General features: G+C 38.2%; 1 protein-coding gene across 1 annotated transcript in view; it reads right to left on the reverse strand.

The window, feature by feature from the left end:
- The window catches only part of Mapre2 (microtubule associated protein RP/EB family member 2), a 150,911-nt gene that overhangs the window by 101,116 nt on the left and 27,694 nt on the right, over positions 1–22,101 (reverse strand). The window lies entirely within an intron of this gene.

Genomic DNA, 22,101 nt, shown 5'->3' on the forward strand with positions numbered 1-22,101 from the left:
AGTCAGAGCTAAAATCTGTTTTCATTTACATGATGCCAAGATTGCTGGAGTTCAACCATCCAGCTACAGACATGCCTATTTGACTGCCCTCACTAAAATGTGTCTATGTCCACATTTATGAAATTCCTTTCTTCTCTTTTATTTCCACGTTAAAATTGCATCATGATGATGTGACTGGGTAGGACACCTAAAAAGGGATCAAAGGCACCTTGGGCTCCATTGGGTGGCAAGAAAAATGAAGAGACAAGACGCTAAGTACCATTAACAGATCAATAACCTTCCAGAAGACTCAGAGGCTTCCAAGAGAAGATTTCCTTAGGGGTTCTCAAATGTCAACCAAACCACTGGGCTTTAGTGCTGACTTTGATATCGAAAAGTCCAAACTGAGTGCAGAGACTCCTTAATACAAAGCCAAAAAAGGGCAGAGGAAATGTTGTTCTGTTAGGGATCAGGAGCCTCCAGAATTTCAGAGTCACTTGGAACCCAGGCCATCAGGGACCCTGGTGGGCAGGGGCTTCTCTGTCAAGCCTGGTGTGCACCACAGCAGGGCTATGGCTGGCGGATGGCTCCCCTAGAATGTGTGGAGGGAACAGGAGGCCAGCAGCTGGGAAGGCGTGTGAGTAATGGAAGAGAAATTCCTCCATTTCTGACCTCATCCAAATAAAATTCTTAAAAAGAAAATTAAAGCAGCTTACTTCATTAGGGGAAGAAAAAAAGGAATGCAACTGAAAATCATGAATAAAGACTAAGTTTCCATCAAAAAGAAGTTTTAATTAGAGCTTATATTTTGTTTCCTCATTGGAAATGCTTTAGTTGGCACTCAGAATGCCAGGTATTTTCATGTTCTCAATTCCCATTTATTCAACGTCTGTAAGACGTGAGCATGAAGGGTTCACTTATAGTGCCACCTTCGAGAAGCTTCCATTTGCTTTCTGTATAAAGGAATCAGACCCCTAGGAAATCCAAAGGGACCTCAGCCTTAACATATAATGGAGACAGAGTAAGTCTGCAGATGGGCTGATGGGAGCCATGTAGATGTCTTCATACCCATCTCCCCAACCCCAAATTCCCATCTTCTCAAGGAGGATCCTTTCAGCCTTCGAGGATGCAACAGAATCATTATAAATGAGAAGTAACAGCATGCAGGGTAAATAGCATGTAAATATTATTTTTCTTGGTCCTCCTTCATGGAATAGCTTTTTTAAACCCTGTGGTTCTAACTGAGCTTGCCAATTACAATATTCTATCCTTCTGGCCCTAAGGGTTGATTTTGAGCTAGGCCTATCCCCCAAGCCAGGCCATTTCCAATATCTCTTTAGTATCTTCTACAATTAGAGCTGCAACTGGTGTGTTTGGGGTAGAGGGTAGGGTCCAGTCTTCCTTATTAACAACAGTAATTTAGAATTTAAAAATACAATGTAAAGTGTATCCTTACTATATTTTGCACAGAAGAAAAGCAAAGTAGAAACAGTTCACAGTTTAGATTGATACAAACTTGAATTTGAATTCAGGTGCTGGTACTTAGAAGTTATAGAACCTTGGTCATCCATACAACTTAGTTTCATCTTCTTCACCCATAGAATAGGGGTGTGAAATTTAGGAAGTAACATTTTAAGATACACACGTAGGCTCTGCTTTGTTCCCTGTGGTCACCATTTTTTGCCACAATCCCTTCAAGAAATTGGATTTCTCTCTCCCTTGAATCTAGGCTGACCCTCTAGCAGCTTTGAGAATAGATTTTGGTAGAGATGATGCTGACTGTTCTTAGCCTAGAACTAAAATGAATGGCTCGTAGATTCTGCTTGAGAGAAGTCTGATTGGCCTGGACCACCATGCTATGGAAAACTACGAGCCATGTGGAAAGTTCCTAGAGGATAAGATGTCATGCAGAGGGGAAGGGATCACACTGAGCATCAAGGTTCCAAAGATGTGATTGAAGAACCTCCTGCAGCCCCAGTATCATAGATCAGAGATAACTGCCCAGTCAAGACCTTGCTCAATCTTGGATCCATGAAACCGAAAGATACAACAAAAGGTTTATTTTAAGTTAATAGGTTTGAGGTAGTCCATTAGGCAGCAATTGACAACAGCAACACCCCCCTGTTAGTTCTCTATTGCATAATGAATCACCCCAAAACTTAGCAGATTAAAACAAGAGCAATTGGTTTATTATTGTCTCTTGTCATTCTGGAGGTTGACTGGGCTCAGCTAGGTGGTTCTCACTTGTGTCTCTCATGCCACTGTAGTCTGAAGGAGACGTACTGCTGAAGTCATCTTAAAGGCCTCCTCAGTCTCATAACTGGTGACTAATGTTATCTTCTGGTTGGGACCTTAGCTGGGGCTATGGTTGGAATACCTGTACAGACCTTCTCCGTGAGACTTGGATTTCCTCACAGTATGACAAGTGCATGCCAAGTATAATTGCCCCTAATCAGTGGGCAGAAGAGCATGGCAGTTTTAAAACTTAGTCTTGGAAATCACAGAGCACTGCTTTCAAATCTCTGATCAAGATAGCTACAATGGTTCACCCAGACTGACCCTCTTTATATCCTACATAGGAAGAGTGTCAGTCTCACACTGTAAGAGAAACATGTAAATGGAAGACCCTATGGAAGCCATCTTTAGAAAATACATTCACACACACACACACACACACACACACACACACACACACGTACGCGCACACACACACACTAATCTATCCTTTCAATTCTCACATCCTCAACATGATTAAACAGAAATGCAAGAGAAAAAGGAAACACTCAGTATTCAGGTATTGAGTTTTAAAACAGACTTTTACAAGTCTGTTCATGGCAGGGAATAAATAACCCAAGGAAGAAAAAGTTGTGAGCCTCAAAAATCTGATTTTCAAGTATCTAGAGCTTAAAATCCTTCAAAGACTCAGAATCCAAAGTTCCCATCATAAGACTTCATGATTGGTTGGAGACTGGTGTCAGGGCCTGTTAAGTGTCCCTAGGAGGGACCCTGCTCTCTCCCTCATTCCCCAGCCATACCCCAGGTCAGCTTGGGAATTTGAGAGTAGAGGGAGCCTGTCCCTTTTAGATCCAGAGGTCAAAGTCACGAAGAGGTTCCTGGCCACTATGGCATAGGGACAGCGGGGCACAAGTCAAAGGCTTTGGGCAACACCAGTTGTTCTGTAGAGCTACTAAATATTTCTGGGGAGGCAGAAAGAACAAACCTGACCCCATGTGGTAGGGACAAAAATATCAGAAGATGTTTCTGGCTGACGAAGCCAGTTTCCCTGGGAAGAGATGCACGAGAGCAACTCAAAACATCAAATCTCCATTTGGGTTTCCAGAAGCATCTTGGAGAAATGTGGGCCTGTTATGTGGTGTGTATATTCATCACTACATTCTCTAGCTTACCCAATAAGCAGGCCAGAGGCAGAAGCTAGATTGGTGGCCTTGATTAGGACAATAAATAGTACATTTAACAAGGAAGCCTTCCCCTACTTGGCTCCCCTTCCAGATCTCCTACTTGAGCTGGACCCATAATCAGCACTCAGTTTTGAATCCTCAGAACCCTGTTCCCTCTCCCTGCCATCTTTTTGATTCAATCACCACACCTGTTCTTTTCAATGAGTCTGAACATGCATGTCCCTCCCCTCCCTGTCCCACAGATCACAGCCTACTTCAGACATCCTCCTCATACCTAGCTCAGGAGTCTCTCAAAAGAAGTTTCCTTCTTCCTCTCCTGCTTCTCAAAGAATCTGACATTTTACTACTAGATTTATCTTCTCTCCTTGCTTTTTCAGAATACTTCAATGGTTCCCTATCACTTTCAGGATAAAAATTCCAAGTTTCACTTTTGGTACTTTTACCCTGTATGGTTTGGATGTGAGGTGCCCCTAAAAGCTCATGTATGAGACAATGTAAGAAGGTTCAGAGGAGAATTGATTGGGTTATGGGGGCCTTAACACAACCAGTAAATGAATCCTCTGATAGGATTAACTGAGTGGTAACTGAAGTTAGGTAGGTGTGGCTGGAGAAGGTGGGTCATTGGGGACATGCCTTTAGGGTATATGGTTAGTATCTGATGAGCAGAGTCTTTGCTTGCTGATCATCATGTGAGCCACTTACCTCTACCACACTCTACCATGTTGTTCTGCCTCACTTGGAGCCCTGAGGAATGGAGCCAGCTGTCCATGGACTGAGACCTCTGAAACCATAAGTCCCCAAATGAACTTTTCCTCCTCTAAAATTGTTCTGGACTGTCTTTTAGTCACAGCAGTGAAAAAAGCTGATTAAAACATAGCCCTATACAATCTAAGAAATTTAACCCCTACCATAAGTGTGAGATTTCATTTGGTTGTCTCCCAATCTAAAATATTAGTTCTGCCTTCTAAGTATCAGGATAAGCAAAGGCTTCCTTTATTTTGAATCCTTCACAAAAGTTTTTATAGAGATAGACTGTCCATGTCAATATCCTATTGGATGGTGTCCAGTGAGAGTGCTAACCCTCTAAGTACCATTTAGAAAGAACTTCAGCTTGCTTCATTAAAAAGCTAGGAAGAGGACAGCAATGTAGTCAAACAAATGATGATGATATAAATGCAATGGGATATGAGTTGTTATTTCCTGAGAGTCCCTGTCCCTTCAGGATGAGGACAGAGAATCTGGAACAGTCAACCACCACATCTCATCTTTAAAACTGCTTTGACTACAATCACATTATGCCATCAAAGGCGAAATTAAAATGGTTTAAAGATTCATAGGGAATTATTGGGTGGCAGAAATAAAGAATTCTAGCGCTGCTATTTCCTACTGATGATTAGAATATCCAAAGTTCCACAGAGGGAAAGTTCTGAGGCTGGATGACAAATTCAAAAAAACGTTTTTTGTTTTGTTTTTTTTTTTTTTGGCTGGTCACTTTGGACATAACAGCAGCCTCACATTCTGCACGCAAAACACTCGACTCTGCGTAAAGTAAATCATTGTGCAAGTGGCCTCCTCCCTCATCTACAGTACTTGAGAAGAGTTCCCGAAGTTTGGACACAGTGCCATGGAGCAGAGCCAGAAAACTTCACAGCGGTTATAAAACAGCTGCAAATCCATGCTTATGTCATGCATTGTACAGATATTCTATGAAGGACACATTACGATTAAGAAATATGGCTTGCTAGTACTAATCAAGGTGAGAAGCTGGATTTCACGAAAACGACTTAAGAATAACTCCCTAGTGTCTCCTAATTATGCAGTCCTAAGATTTATATTTAATCCACATCGCTTTTCATATTTTATTTTTCCCATTCCTCTTCCTTGAGGCAAAAGGATCATTTATTTCCATCTTTTAAAATTCATCACTATAGTCATTCACAGCATGAAGGAAAAAGTTACAGCAAACTAAAAGAATCAGTTGGTTCTCTCAGTTTCTAAGTATTGACTTAGCTGGCAAAAGACACTACCCTATAGCAGAGAGATGTTGCCATCCATATGGGATAAAGATACATGCTGAATTTACTTAAAAGATGTTTGATTCCCCTTGAAAATCAGTAGGCAAATGTGAGAGCCAAGTTTCTGCATGATTATAATCTCTCTAAAATGGGAAATGGAGGTTAAGTGAACTTTTGGATTCTGTTCTGCAGATACTCTTAGTAAGTTTTATGAATCTCAGAGTTCTTGTTTCTGTTTGCTGAAGAAAAGCAAGTTATATAGTTGTCAGTAGAATTGAAATATTTTTATTTTTTAAAAAAAATGCTTTGTTCTGTTTCACTCTAGAAAACATGGCATTTATAGTCAAAATGCTTTCAGCAAATATTTGCAATGGATATTCCATGAGAGGAGGAAGAGATTTGGATGTGAATGAAAGGAAGAGGGCTGGGCTTGATGGTACACACCTGTAATCTGTAGTGACTAGAAAGTCTGAGGCAGGAGGATAGCAAGTTTGAGGCCAGCCTCAGTAAGCTAGGACCTTAGCAAGGTCCTAGGCAACTCAGAAAGACCCTGTCTCAAAATAAAAAAATAAAAAGGGATGGGGATATAGCTCAACAGAGTGCCCCTGAGTTCAGGTTCAATTCCCTGTACCAAAAAAACAAAAACAAAAACAAAAACAAAAAACAAAACAAAAAAAAAAAAACAAGAAAAAGGACAGAATTTGAAACTTACAAATGGGTTGGAAAAGATCTCTATGTTTTTCACAGGTTCAAATTAGGAATTTTAAAACCTTTAGTAAATAGTTACCAAGACCAGGAAGTTTACAAAAATTCCAGCTGTGGTACCAGAGGAGGGTGGAACTGAAAACAAATATTCATAGCCCTGGAATTGTGCTAATTTTTTTTTTTGGGGGGGGGGGGTCAGGGAAGGCTACCAGAGATTGAACTCAAGGAGATCTAACCACTGAGTCACATCACCAGGCACCCTTCTTCTTCTTCATTATTATTATTATTATTATTATTATTATTATTATTATTTTATTTCTGGACAAGGTCTTACTAAGTTTCCTAGGGCCTTGCTAAGTTGGTAAGGCTGGCATTGAACTTGCAATCCTCCTGCCTCAGCCTCCTGAGTCTCTGGGATTACAGGCATGCATGTAAAACTGCACCTGGCCTGTGAGTGCTTCTAATGCAACCTATAAACTTTTCCTGTGTCACAAATTAAACTACTGAAAGATACCTGACAGAGTGAGCCTAAAGCAGCAATGCTTTGTTTTATGTATGAAAATTTTGACCAAAAATGATATGATTTTGTTCTTATTGAACTTGTTGACTATGGCCTATGATGGTTCTTTAGTATAATAAGTTTGTGTAATGAATTAATACTATGATATATAATACTTGTAATTAGATAAAAATATTTGGGCTATCGTATCCTTGTAACAAAAGTTTGACATTATTATAAATATTACTAGCTACATTTTGACTTTTCAGCCTTTCTGGAGAAATATTACTAAGAAACAGTAAGGCATCAGTAACTTAAAAATAGATATATTACTCTGGGCATGATTTTGTCAATAACTTCAGTTTAGATCACCCCCTCAGTAAGTCTGGAAAAATTACTCTGCTTTGCTTTCTTTTCTTTCTTTTTTTTTTAAAGAAAACTCTTCCTGTTCAAGTATCCAATCACCAAACTTCCAAATCAACCTTCCCAAACCTTGTTTCCACCATACTCATATGCCTAAAATGTAGGCAAGCAAAATAGCTTCCAAGAGTCCCCGTCTCTGCTCTCCCTTTCTTTCAAGTCATCCTATATAAAAATTTTTTGTAGTTTATAAAGGTAATGTGCACATATTTAAAAACTGAGGAGCAGAATGTATAATGTGAAAAATAAATGTCTCCTTTACCCCAATCTTATTTTATGGAATTAGTGGGCTTTATTTCTGTATATAGCTCTTTTATGATTACAATCGTTTCTCTAAAAAAAATTCATATATAATCTATCCTTCACTTTTTAACATAGTATCTATTTTCCATTATGAAAGAAATTTAACATACTTTTGTTACTTCCCATTTCTCTCACTTTTATTGATAATATTTTTAGTCCTTAAAGCAGTTATCACTACAACGTTTTTTGGCCGGGGGGGGGGGCAGAGGAGAGGGTCTCTGAGCCATGTCACCAGGCCTTTATTTTTATTTTATTTTGAGACAGGGTCTCGCTAAATTGCTTAGGACCTCAGTGAGTTGCTGAGACTGGCTTTGAAACCATTACAATTTTTAAGAACCTTTCTTTAAAAATTTCTCAACTTATTCCAAGGAACAGTGCCACTAACTCTCCATTATATGTTTCCTCCCAGGCTTCCCTACTTTTAATTTGTGTTATTTTAGCATATATATTTCCTTTATAAAAGGATTAACATTTACATTCTGATCTATGACTACAGTTGTCTTTGTTTTGTCTATAGATTGCTTCTAAATGTGAAATCTAGTAAACAGCACTTATGACTACATAATTTCTTATTCTTTCAAGAATCAAGTGGTGTTACCTTCCAAAAAGAAGAAAAAATTCTATCATTTTAAGTCTCACAATCAAAAGAATATTATAATAAAAGCATCAAAGTCAAACAGATTCTTTGTACCATATGGCATTAATTATTTAAAAGCACACTTCATTTTAAGTAAATCTGAATCTCGACATACATATTTTCATTTTCCTAGAGCTTTTGACTATTTTTGGGGGGGGGGCTGAAGAAACATACATCATCATCTTATGATAAAAAATACTCATGCTCTCTTTTCACATTCTTAATTATTTCCTTTGCGGTACAGAAGCTTTGTAATTTGGTACCACCCATTTATTAACTACTGGAATTATTTCCTGAGCTTCAGGGGTCCTATTGAGAAAGTCATTGCCTGTGCCTATATGTTATTGACCCTATGTTTTCTTCTAGGAGTTGCATGGTTTCTGACCTAATTCTGAGGTTTTTTAATCCATGTTGAGTTGAGTTTGGTGCAGGATGAGAGATAAGGGTCTAATTTCATTCTTCTCCATATGGATAAGCAATTTTCCCAACATCACTTTTTCCTATGTATGTTTCTGGTATCTTTGTCAATGATCAAATGACTCTGTGTGTTTATCTCTGTGTCTTCTGTTCTGTACCAGTGGTCTGTGTCTGTTTTTATGCCAGTGTCACGCAGTTTTAGTGACTATAGCTCTGTAGTATAATTTGAATTCAGGTATCATGATGCCTCTAGCATTGCTTTTTTTTTTGGCGGGGGGGGGGGACTTAAAATAGCTTTGGCTTTTTTTTTTTTTTTTTTTAAAAGACATTCTTCATGGAACCTATTATCTCATTTGGACTAATTCCTTTGGTATTACTGTTGGCACATACCATTTCAACTTTTAAGTGACATTCTTAAAATTATATTTCTTGATTTAGTCCAAGGAATAATGCCATTGACTCTCCATTATAGGCTGGAATTTCTTATATTTTTATATAACTGGGTTCTTCCAATAGTTTCATAGTTTAACAGGTAGTGATACTATCCTTTATTTCTTTTTTAAAAAAAACATTTTTTCTGGAGTTCATCTATAAGTTATTCACTTCCCTCAGGACTATGAAAGAAGTTCCACGGTCTCTACCACAGAAGCTCTAGGATCTCTTCTTGAATTCCAGGAAGATGTTTGTTTTTGTTTGTTTTTTTTTTAATTTACCCTGTTCCATATTTAATGGCCTCTTTTAATCTGATCTTTCTGCTTTTGTTTGCTATGTCTTTTAATAACTTTTAAAGACTGCTGGACCCTCTAGATATTCCTTCTGTGCCCTTAATACTTTTCTCATATTTTCCATTTTTCACCTTTTGCTTTATACTCTGGAAGTCCTAATGATTTTTAATTTGATAATTACATTTTTAATTTGCAAGAACTTTTATACTTTCTTATTTTGACCAACTTATTTTGATGGGGGAAAGAGCAGTAGAGTTTAATGAATGCAAAACATTATCTATTTAGGGAAACCATTATAAATTTTTTTTCTATTCTCTTATTTCACCTAGATGAGCTGTTCCCTTTTTTTGCTTCCTATATTTGTTCTTTTTTTTAAAAAAAACTTATCACATAATCCTATCCCTTTTCCATCTTTTAGAAGTTTACTAGTTTTTTTTTTTTTTTTTTTTTTGTGTGTGTGTGTGTGTGTGTGTGTGTGTGTTGCTGGGGATTGAACCCAGAGTCTTATGCATTCGAGTCAAAACACTCTACCAACTGAGCTGTATCCCCAGCCCCTCCTAGAAGTTTTTTAGTTTGTGATCCCCATTGAGGTTTCCATAACTGCCATAGATTGGTTCCCTCTTTATTTTTTTTTAATATTTTATTACCAACATGCCTTAACTATACATGCTTATGTGGCTCAGTTAGGTATTTCCACACATGAATATAGTGCAAACTAATCAAATCTAATTGAAGAACTAGAGAAGGTAGTAGCAAAACTGTTTAGATGGCCAAAACTCACTGATTTTTTTCTTTTTCTTTTTTATTAGTTGCTCATGACAATACAATGATCTTGACATATCATACATTTGAATCAAATGGGGTATAATTTCTCATTTTTCCAAGTGTACAGGTTGCAGAATCACATTGGTTATACAGCCACGTTTATATATAAGCAATACTAGTGTCTATTTTATTCTGCTGCCCTTCTCACTCTGTTAAGAATGGCAGCCATTATGAAGTCGAACAACAAGTGCTGGCGAGGATGTAGGGAAAAGGTACACTCGTACATTGCTGGTGGGACTGCAAATTGGTGCAACCAATTTTGAAAGCAGTATGGAGATTGCTTGGAAAGCTGGGAATAGAACTGCCATTTGACCCAGCTATTTCCCTTCTCAGACTATACCCAAAAGACCTAAAAAGAGCATACTACAAGGACACAGCCATATCAATGTTTATAGCAGCACAATTCACAATAGCTAGACTATGGAACCAACCTAGATGCCCTTCAATAGATGAATGGAAAAAAAATGTGGCATTTATACACTGATTTTTTTTTTCTAGAGAACATTGCCTCATATTCAGTATTTCCTAAAATATAAAGTCAAATATAAAGTTCATACTTCCTCTGGTATTTGGGCCTCTGCACAGTTTGACCCTTGTTCATCTTTCTCTCCTAATCATCCATCATTAAAATCAATCTTTTCCTAATCCCTTGAGAAGGTTTATGCTCCATTCTTTGCCTGGAATGTCCTTTCTCTCTTTTTTTTTAACTTTCCATTTTACAGAGGTAGACTTTTCAAAGTTGACTTCTCCTGAAGCCTTTTATGACCACCTTAAAATATCCAAAATGCTGTCAGTTAAAAGCATCTAGTGAGGGCTGGGGTTGTGGCTCAGTGGTAGAGCCCTTGCCTAGCATGTGTGAGGCACTGGATTCGATTTTAAGCACCACACATAAACAAACAAAATAAAGGTCCATTGACAACTTAAAAAATATTTTAAGGAAAAAAAAAGCATCTAGTGAATACCAACCAGGTAAATGATTCTGTTCTTTGAACCAGAACTGCCAATTTTTCCAATCAGAATTTTCTCCTCTATCATTCTTATGTAATTCAAAATAATTTTACATAAACAGAATTAAAATTTAAAAACAAATGCTTCATGTTTTGATACCTCAGTATACAGTAAAATATCAAAAAATTTTTTTTGAGATGCAGCCTTTTAAATAAAGTAGCTGTGAGTAGTTGTGCTACTGTTTCATTTTATATTGTAGGGAAAATATTTCCTTAAGCAGGAGTGGTTGGATATTTTCATCCTAAGATGCTATTATAGAAATAGGGTTCTTCTGGCTAGAGGCAATAATGTCATTACACAACATTCTATGCATTCAAAACTTTTTTTTTTTTTTTTTGAAAAACCAAGGAAACCTTTTCTCCAAAACCAGCACTGGAAGAGGATGCTAACAGTTCGGTTCAGATTATAAACCAAAGTAATGGTGAATGAAGGGCATTAACTCACACAGGCCTGAAACGTGTCACTCACCAAGAGCAAAAACAATGATGAGAACACAAGAGTGCCTGGGAGAAACTCTAACAAGCAGACAGAGTGTAGAGTTTGTAGACAGAGTTTGCTCCTTGAAAAACCAAAACTGAATAACAAGTCAGCATCTAGAGCAGGGTTTAGAGTTTGGCTGGAAGATTAAAAAACTGCAGGCCTAGAAGCGAATCCTTTGGGGAAGGTACTAGGAAGCTTATCTTGACCTTTACCTCTCAAGCTCCCTAGTGTAGTTGAATATTAGCCTGATAATCTGGATTCATTTGAATTGCTTTCTTGACGAATGAAGCACGGCTAACTTTAGAACAGAGGCAGACACGTCAGCGCACACATTTTAAGCAGAATGATATTTGAGATAAAGGAAGCTGATAATCTGTGTCACTCCCAGAACAAGTAACCAGGCAACCTGATGCCATGCTGGTTTTACAGACTATACAGAACACAGAAAGTATGTATCAGATGATGCCAAGGGTCTGAGAGGAAATTAGAATGTATCATCCATTGCTTTTGAGAACATTGTATTTGGAAAATAAAAATTATACTTGAAGAATTTTTTAAAAAAATCTGAAGTAATACCCAATTAAGGGTTCCTTAGTATAATAAAAACTGGGCTGGGGAGGTGACTCAGGGGTAGAGCTCTCACGTAGCATGTGTGAGGCACTGGGTTTGATCCTGAGCACCACATAAAAATAAAGGTATTGTGTCCACCTACAAATACAAAATGAATGTTTAAAAAAAAAACATTCACAGGGGGATGTGGAGACACATGGGTCTCAGACCTCCCCTCAGGGGTATTATTTAATCAGTTATAACCTATAAGTTTAAAACATACCAAAGTTAGTTTTGAAATAGACTCCATACAGTAACAATGGCAGGTTGGATACCTAATGGTATACAACCTTATAGATATGTTACAGGCATTAAAAATACAATTGCAAATACAGACAGCAGCATAGAAAACTGCTCAAGATAAAATGAAATAAAAGAGCAAAGTACTAAAATGTACACCGTCTGGTAACAATTACATAAAATTATATGAATGAGGACTAGAAGGAAAAAAAAAAACAGGATACCAAGTAGCAGATATGTAGGGGAAACAACTCTAGAGAGCTAATGTTCAAGAGGACTTTAGGTGCTGGGTGCAGTGGTGCATGCCTGTAATCCTAGAGGCTTGGGAGACTGAGGCAGGAGGATCACAAGTTCAAAGCCAGCCTCAGCAACTTTAGTGAGGCCCTAAGCAATTCAGTAAGACCCTGTCTCTAAATAAAATGTGAAAAAAGGACTGGTGATGTGGCTCAGTGTTTAAGAGCCCCTGAGTTCAATCCCTGGTACCAAAAAAAAAAAAAAAGGACTTTAGGTAATAAAATTGTACTATATATGGAAATCATGCTAAATGACTAGATTTTGTTGTAAGAGCATTGAACAAACAAAACAAAAAATGGTAACTGAGATAATAAGTATGTTGATTTGCTTTACTATACTAATTTTTGACTACCTATATGTATCCCGTAACATCAGATTGTATAGCTTAAATATACAAAACAAAATTTATTAAAACAATAAACAACAACAAATGATTTCTTGGGATAGGATGGTAAGCTTTTCACAATTTCTACATTTTTCATAGTGAAAAATTTGAAAATACTAAAGAATAAGAAAATATCACACATATAAGAGACATTGAGAAGGCACAGGCGCAGCATTTGAATTCTGGAACATGTCTCATTAAATGGCTACAGATAAATATAGTTATCATAAATTATAAGCACATCCAAGTACCAAGTGGTTTGAGATTTTTTCCTACATGGCAACCAAGATGCTAGAATATGTCTTTATGTTTTAAGCAATTTTAACCCAATTGTATATTTTCTATGGCATTAACAATTGCATTTCCATGAAGGGATAACAGTCAACACAACTCCAGTGGTGGAGAAGGGAGGGAAAACAGTAGGGAGAGGAGAGAGGAATACAAGTTCAACTTCTAAGAGAACTCAAATTAAAACACACACACAGAGAAGCAAATTATTTGCATTCCACTACCTGAACCCTACCTCCAGTCCAACCCTGGGGGTTTTCCACTTCTTAAGCAGTTCTAAGTATGAGCATCTAGCTGAGAATACCAGTAGTACAGATAGCAACCCAACACCTGCTTGGGTTCTAATCTGATTCTACAACTTACTCAGCTATGTGTCTTGAACAACAAGATAGTAACCTATCTGGAAGTCAATTTCCTCATTTGTAAGGTGCATAAACAAGTTTCATATGGGACATAGAAGGATTAATGAGACAAGATATGTAAAATTGCTACCAAAATGCATACTATGCAGTAGGCATCAAATAATGCTTGTTCATCCACATTTTCCCCTTTGTGCACAGGACTCGGGGGTTAGTTTAGGAAGAAACGAAGGTGAATGCACCATGGCTAAAATTGGTTTTCAGATCTGACTCCTTCTTCGAAACTCGCATTGATCAGAATCCCTCGACCATTACCAACTTGCTGATCATAGGACCAGGCCAGACTTCTGAGCACATCTGACAGGAGGGAGCTTCCTGGGGTGGTTCTATTGTATATTCAAAAGCTATGTTCAAAATTCCAGTTCTATATAATCTGGCTTCTACAGTGGCTGTTCAATTTAGAAACCACTGACCTCCTGTGGTTTACATTGAATTTAATTATAATAAAATGTAAAATGCCATTCCTTGATTTCATAGCCACATTTGGTATCCTCAGTGGGCACCTGCGACTAGTGGCTACCAAATGAGATGGCACAGATATGACGTATATTTATCATTATAGAAAGCCCTATTCAACCACTCTGCTTGAAAGTCTAGGGTACCAATGGGGAAAATGAATGACAAGGTTAGTGACTATCATCTTTGTTTATGAATTATTCTTGTTAATTCTCAAGACCAGAAAAGTAAAGCCAAAAAGTGAAGTGTGGTGGGGAAAATGAAAACATTTATTGATTAGGGGCTTCAAAATATGCAACCATTCCAGCACCAGTCTGTGAACCTTCAGTAACATACCATAGCCCACTTGTAAAGAAAATTTTGATATTTCACCTGCAGTAATTTTAGTGGCATTCTTTCTAGCAAAAATTACTTACATGGATCCTGGTATACTATGTGGAAGGCAGAAGTCTATAGAGGTATATGATGCATTAAACTTACCAAAGGTTTAGTTAACCTTTATTTCTCTATATAACACAATAGTTGCCTTTGGGGCCACAAGTACCCATGACAAGAGATACAAGTTTGTGAGAAGGTCGTGTGTGGGGTAGTAGAATGCCATCAGACTACTCAATAAACTGTTCAGATTATTTTTAAGGCTGCTCTTCAGTAATTTATATAGCCAGAAAACTCAGGTGAGTTAGTTATAATCCTTATACAAGTATTAACTTCATTATAAACCAAGCAGTCAGCAACTCTTAACCCAGCCCTGTGGCTCTTAGAACATTTTGAAGAGGATGAATAACGTGTTAGGCTGTCATCAGCCATCTGTGGGCTGTGTGTGGACTATGTTGTGCATAGTAGCCTCCTGGGGGGATAAGTCTGGTACTGGGGACTACTTGGGGCACTCCCCACAGGGACTGAATGCCTGATTCAGGGAACTTTCCCCTCAAGCTCTAAGATCGCACACAGCACCTGAGATGGGTGTGAGCTGCCAAGATGTCAATCAACCTGTTGATTACAAGACAGCCCTTGAAACCTTACCCCTGCCTTTGATGTGCCCCCATAAATAAACTAGAGCCATTTTGTTTTTGTCTAGTTCAAGAACCCATGTGGACTAAATCTATCAGGGGGCTTCACTTTTGTAAATATATTACCCTGTGTTTGTGTTTTATTATTTGTCAATTATTTGAGATATTAAGATTTAGGGTGGCTATTTAGGGTTGCTTAGATTCCTCTGGGCAGAAGAACCCCCCAATGAGACGCTGGCCATCTTTTCCCCCAAAGTAGGCCACTTTTTTATAAACAATAAATGTACTTCCACATTTCCCCAAAAGAAATTTTTGTGGTTTTCATCTGCCAGGTAGGTGTATTTCATGTGAACTGCTGAGCCTGGCTGGAAGGGAGAAAAAAAAAAATTGGCTGTCTGGAAGAACAGCACAACTATAAATTCAAAGCCTCCAAGCCTGGCAGGTCTCAATGCTTCCATATCTTTGTTTCCCTGGTCAGTCAGTGCTGTCATTATTCATCAGCCAGCCATTTCAATACTTTTCCATTTCCTTTTATCCCTAACCCTATCACCTTCTCCTCCCTTAGCAGATGGCCTCTCCGACTTCACAGAAGCTATTCAAGTCATGAGCACAGAACCTAACTCCCACTCCCAAACCTACACATTACCTGAAGGGCAGCCATCTTACTCTTCTCCTGCTTGTGGCAATGCAGGGGTGTGTTCTTGCCTATTGCCACAGCCTTCTCAGAGACCTGCTATAACTTTCTGCCAGATCCTTACATGTCCTTTCTATTGACTCCTCCCCAGCAGCATTGGAAGACCTCCAGTCTCTTTGGCCTCGAGTCAGCTCTTCTCCCACAAAGTCCCTCCTGCCCTCCATCTTTATCAAACACCTTAAAGGGTTATCTAAATACCTTTTCCACATCTCAATTTCTCCCTCACTCAATTTTGTATCTGGCTTCTACTATGATCATGGCACCGAAATTATCCTCAGCAAAATCACTACCTCACTTTCCCCTCAGTGGACCATTTGGATGTATCGACCCTTTTCCCTTGGTTTCCATGATAACGTACTCAACTGGTTCTTCTCCTGTTTTTAGCTATTCTTTAGCAGTCTTATTATCGCTCTCTCAAATTGTGATAAAATACACATAACATAAAATTTTACCATCATAACCATTTGTAAGTATACATTCTGCGGCATTAAGTACATCCACATAAAGCAACCACCACTGCCCAGATTCTGAACGCTCTCATTCTTCTAAAATGAAACTCTACACACTAAATGTTTATTCTCCATTTTCCCCTCCCACAAGACCACGGAAACTAACATTTTTCTGTCTCTATAAATCTGACAACTCTAGGTACCTCATAAAAGTGGAATCACATAGAATATATCTTTTTGTGTGTGTGTAATTGGCTTATTTCATGTAACTCTTGCTACACTATTAATGAACTTTGAGAGTAATATATGTCAGAATTCCCTTCCTTTTTAAGGCTGAATAATAGTCCAGTGTTGTATGTGCCATGTTTTGTTTATCCATTCATCTGTCCATAGACACCTGGATTGCTTCCACATTTTGGCTACTGTGAACAGTGCTGCTATGAATTTTTTTCTTAATTTATCATTTAAATGATGGCAATCTTCAGGATGGACTCTGGACTCTCATTTTATGCTTTCCTTGGGCAATCTTATCTGTACATATGACATTCTGCTAACATGCTGATGACTCCAAAAACCATACTTCATTTCTTTCTCCCTTAGGGTTTAGATCCCAAATCCCTACCTCTTGGTTATCAATGGCACCTTAAACTCCAAAATTGCAATCCTAAGCTTCTTAAGGATCCTTATCTCACACTTACCACGTTTGCTATCTTAATAAATAACGTCAGCAAAAACCTCACTCATGTCAGACCCCCAGCACAATGATCCCCCTACCAAAGTCCTGCCACTGATGGAACTCCTAGGGAGTCACTGAACCTGTGGGCTCCAGGTGACTGCTTCCCACTATCCCTGACAGGTGCTTTAAAAGGACCTTCCTGTCCATCCAGCCCTATCTTTTACCACTTGCTGGTTGCTTCATTTCTTTGCCGAACTTCTTTCCATTGTATCAACATACCATATGCTTCTCATATTTTCTCTCCAGATCTTTGAAGCTGCTGCTTTTTCTACCCACATGATTTCCTCTTCTCTGCAGTACACTCTGTCCACAACATGGCTAGCTCCTTCTTCCCTTTAGTCTCAGAGCTGATGTCCATGAACTCAGAAGCCTCGTCTGACCTTCCCATACCAATTCTTCCTTGGCTATCCCTGCACAGGGCTCCCACAGCATCCTGCCCTTCTCCTCCACAGCACTCAGCATCTGGCAATAGAACTGCTTGATTCATTAATATTTCCTACAATGGACCCTGCTTCATGCAGGTTGAGACCCTGAATAGCCTCCAATGTGCCTTCTGCCCCCTGCACTGTAAGGGAACCATGGTAGAAGCTTCATTAATATTTAATATGTAATTCTAAAAAAATTGATTTAGGGAGTTGTGAACATCCAGGATATAAAAAAATTGTATAACAGTATAGCGCACATTCATATCCATCAGTTACATTCAGTGATTGTTAATATTTAGCCATTTTCTTTACTTAGAAATTCATCTATATATGCTTGACAAGTCACTTTAAACCACAGATAAAATGAATGAATGAATACTTCATTCCTACCAACACATCCACAGAACATAAGTTACAGAAGGAGAAAGGAGCCATAAACAAAAGCATCTGACTCTCTAAGCAGAATTAATGGAATTCAGACATGAGAACATTAAGCTCTGCCCTAGAGTTTTATACATGCACTCTCATGCCATTGTTTATTTCAAATCTTTATCAGATATCCTCACTAATAAACAGATGGAACTCTATGAAGAACTGGTAGCTCTGAGGAGGGAAGTGGAAAGAACAAATATTTTCTGAGTGTCCCTGATACAGCCAGCACTTATATTACCTCTATTCTCACAACTCAAGATGTATTATGTCTCTATTCTGAAGACGAGGAAAGTGGAGTGAAGCCATTTGCCCAAGTTTTGAAGGAGGTAAATAGCAGATCTAAGAATGTGTTCCAAGTTTCCTTCTCTTCCCATCACTCATCCATTCATTACTATTTAAATTAAAAATTTGATTAAAAATTTTGGCTATGGTATGAGATGGGTAAAATATGAGTTATTGCTTAGGCTCATCCTCTTTCTGGTTCTTATTACCTGTATGGTACAGATGAGGCAGAAAAAAAATTAAACCAGTAGCATAGAACTATGAGAATCACAATCTGAAGGTTCTGTACTGTGGCTCTGTCACCAAATGTTTGACCCCAGGAAGGTCAAACTCACCTCCCCAAGGAATTTCATCTTTAAAATGAGTGATTTGGATTAGATGGTCATTTGAGACTGCAACTGTTAGAAAAGCAAAACACACCGAGACTCTGCAATTCTTAGAGATTTGCTTCAGTTCTCAGTGGGTGAGGCCAGCATGAAGGTCTTGCTCATCCTGGGTCTAAGCTTTGTGTACTCTCAGGAAGGAACTTACCAGGGGACTCACTGCCATCCCAACTTTAACTTCATGTTCATCAGTACAGCTACAACAGCCTGCACACTTCCAGAAGCAGCCCTCCCACAGATTCTGACAATACCTGATAAGGAAGACCATGCCAAAAGAGAGCCACCAAAGAACTTCATTAAAGGAAATCCCCATTTCAGGCTACCCCCATATGTCCTCTGCCAGACTCACTAGCCTTCTTATCACATCTACACTTATTTTCCAGACTCTGCATCAGGGGACAGTATGCACTAAGAGCTCTGTCCTATTCACCTTTCTATCTCCAACTGTTAGCAAAGAACTTGGCAAACAGTTGGCACTCAGTGTTTATGGAGTGAAGGTCAAATAACATCAACCCTCAGTATCCAAAACCAACTTACCTTCATGATTTGAGGTGAATGGCATCTCTTCTACCCTTCTCCATAATATTTTAACTCCTCTCTCCCAAATTTCCATGATATTTTAACTATTTCTTCCATGATGCATCTCATTTTCTATGTTTTATATATATATACATCTTAGCTCTGCAATAAAGTCAAATAAAGCCATTTTTTGCTCCTGTATTCATCCTGTATCCACCAAGACCTGATAATACCTAATTCATAGTAATTACACAATAAATGTGGAATGAGCACATTGTCAAGCCCTCATACACACACTTCCAAACAATCAGCATAGTGCATTGCAGATAGTAGAAATCTAATAAGTATTATTCAATAAATCAAATGCTCTTTGTGATAAAAGTTGTGTTGGCACTTGTAACCTAGAACTGCATATGCTTGTAAATTTTTCCTTCTGGGAAAAATACATTATCTTTGATTAAAAGTCATAATGACTCAGTGGCCATGTCCTCCACACTCTGGCAGTTTGTGTTCTTAGGAAATAGATAAAGTGAGTGACATGAATCAAACCAACTAAAACAACAGCAAAGCCTATATGGAAATTCGTAGTAAAAATTTGTAAGATAGTAAGAATTAAGGTATATATTCTGGTGCATTGATAAGATAAAGTATTACTTTACTATTCTAATTATAGTTCTGATGACCCACAAAAGTGAAAGACGCTGTGACTAATGCCAAGTAATATCTAAAGTTCACAAACATTTTCCACTGTGGAAAAATAGAATATTTATAGAAAAAACAAATATGCAAAAATAAGAAAAAAATTATTTTGGATGGTGATGTTTAAATTATTTCCCCCAAAATTTCCCTTTAACTTTATTACGTATTTTTTTAATTGGTATAGTCAACAGTAACTTTTCTTCAGTATTGTTATATTGTTTAACAAAGACCAAAACATAAAATTAAATTGCCTAATAACTAGCTATTGCTTCAGTATTTAACCCCAGGAGTCAGGCAACACCCAAATACGTCATAAGATATAAAGCACAGGAACTTGCTACTCAGTGCAGAAACAGATTTAGATGAGAAGTAGCTAGGCCCAGCAAAGAAATCTCAGGAACTATGTAACTGGTGAGGGAATACCCCCTCAAGAAAACTATCAGCTTGCGGGGAACCACTCTGAATGACCCACGCCTTCCAGTGCTGAAGCAAGAAGCTCTGACCAATCACTACATTTCGTGGTGACTTGAGCATTGTCCCAGCTTGAAAAATAAAAGGAATGGCTTCAGATGTAGGTGTCACCCTTGGGGTTGAGTTACACTCACCTGTCCCTTCTGGCCTTTTATGGATAGAACTTTCTAAAGAACAAGAATTCCCCCAATAAAAGCCCATTTCCGAACATGCTTGTTCTCTCTCGCCAGCCTCTCATGACTTTCTCTTGCTCTCCTTTTTGGGGAGCCGGAGGCCGAGAGCAGAGAAGCTATCCTGAAACTTGTTTAAAGGTAAAGTGTGTCTGCATTTTATTAAGTGTCCCTGGAAATTCACACAAGTGACCTTAAGTTCAGCTGCCCATGCAGGTTGGGGACAGCATCAACTAACAGACTGAACATCTCTAAACCTAAAAATCTAAAATCTGAAATGCTTCAAAAACTGAAACTTTTTGAGTTCTGATGTGACATTTACAAGGATTCCCAGCCTGACTCACATGATGAGACACAGTCCAAATGCAGGCACTACAAACACTGTATAAAAATACCTTCAGGTTATGTTAAGGTGTATATTAAACAACAACAACAAAAAATGTGTTTAGACTTGAGTTCTATCCCCCAAATATCTTTTTATTATGTGTGCAAATGTTACAAAATCTGAAAACAACCTGAAATCCAAAATGCTTCTGTTCCCAAATATGTCAGCTAAGTGGTGCTCAACTTGGACAATTTCTGAGAGGGTTAAAGAAAGCTGCAACTCTGCAGAAACGTGCAAAAACAAAGAGAGCAAGTAACAAAGGAATGTCTTCTAGGTTCTCTACCATCTTCTACCTACCTCAATTTGTTAGCTGACAGGGTCTGAAAACTGGTCCATGGGCCAAAAATGGCCCACTGTCTGATTCTACAAATAAAATATGGTTGAACCCAGCCATGCCCATTCATTTATGTGTTGTCTATGTGTTCTCACCCTACATTGATTTAAATAGTTGTTACAGACTGCAAGGCATGAAATATTTACTATGTGTATGTTTACAAAGAAGTATTCATCCTGTATCCACAGATACAAGGGGACTTATAAAGGGACACCCTATGTAGATGAACTACGTTTTTTTCCTATTACTTTTTCTTCAAACATGCCAACATTGAAGACAGGGAGGAGCAGACCCTAAAACCTGCTCTGACTCCCTGGAGAATGCTGCTGGATAGGACGCAGGGCTTTGGATTTCTACTTTTATTCAACAAAAAGGGGAAGAGTTTACTCATTTAAATAACCCTAAATCATTCTAAATCAATACAAATAAGAATTTTGTACCCAAAAGTTATTCTTGGTTTACTATCAAGGCAACTTCTTAAAAAGCTACTCTTTGGGGAAGAACTTTAGATTTCTCAAGTTATTTAATAACTATCACCCATAGCATTTCTCACGATGACACACTACAGCAAATATGTTATCTCATCCACTGATTTGAGACTGTAATACTTACTAACGATGTTTGGAGAATTATTTAAAAACAAGGTTTCTAGCATTCTAGAATTTGAAGCAAAAGAACAACATGTACTCCCCACCCCTATTCTTTAAAAAAATAATAATGTTGTGGGAGAAAGAATAAAATGAAAGATGTTTAGAGCATCTTTGATGGAATCTAGGACATCAGACTTCATGAGGCTAATCTCTGTATGAACAATAATTGCTCCCAGCTTTGAAATCCCTCTGAATGGCTTTCCAAATATTGCCATCTGGTGGAATTTCAGTTAATTGTTTCTTTGTTCTGGGGAGCTCCAGGAGATGAACCTTTAAGGCATTATTAGACAGAGACCGAGTGTATCAGTGGGAAATAACTGAAGGTCAAATGATTGTCTC

This window comes from Callospermophilus lateralis, chromosome 17 (genome assembly GCF_048772815.1).
Source record: "Callospermophilus lateralis isolate mCalLat2 chromosome 17, mCalLat2.hap1, whole genome shotgun sequence".
NCBI lineage: Eukaryota > Metazoa > Chordata > Mammalia > Rodentia > Sciuridae > Callospermophilus > Callospermophilus lateralis.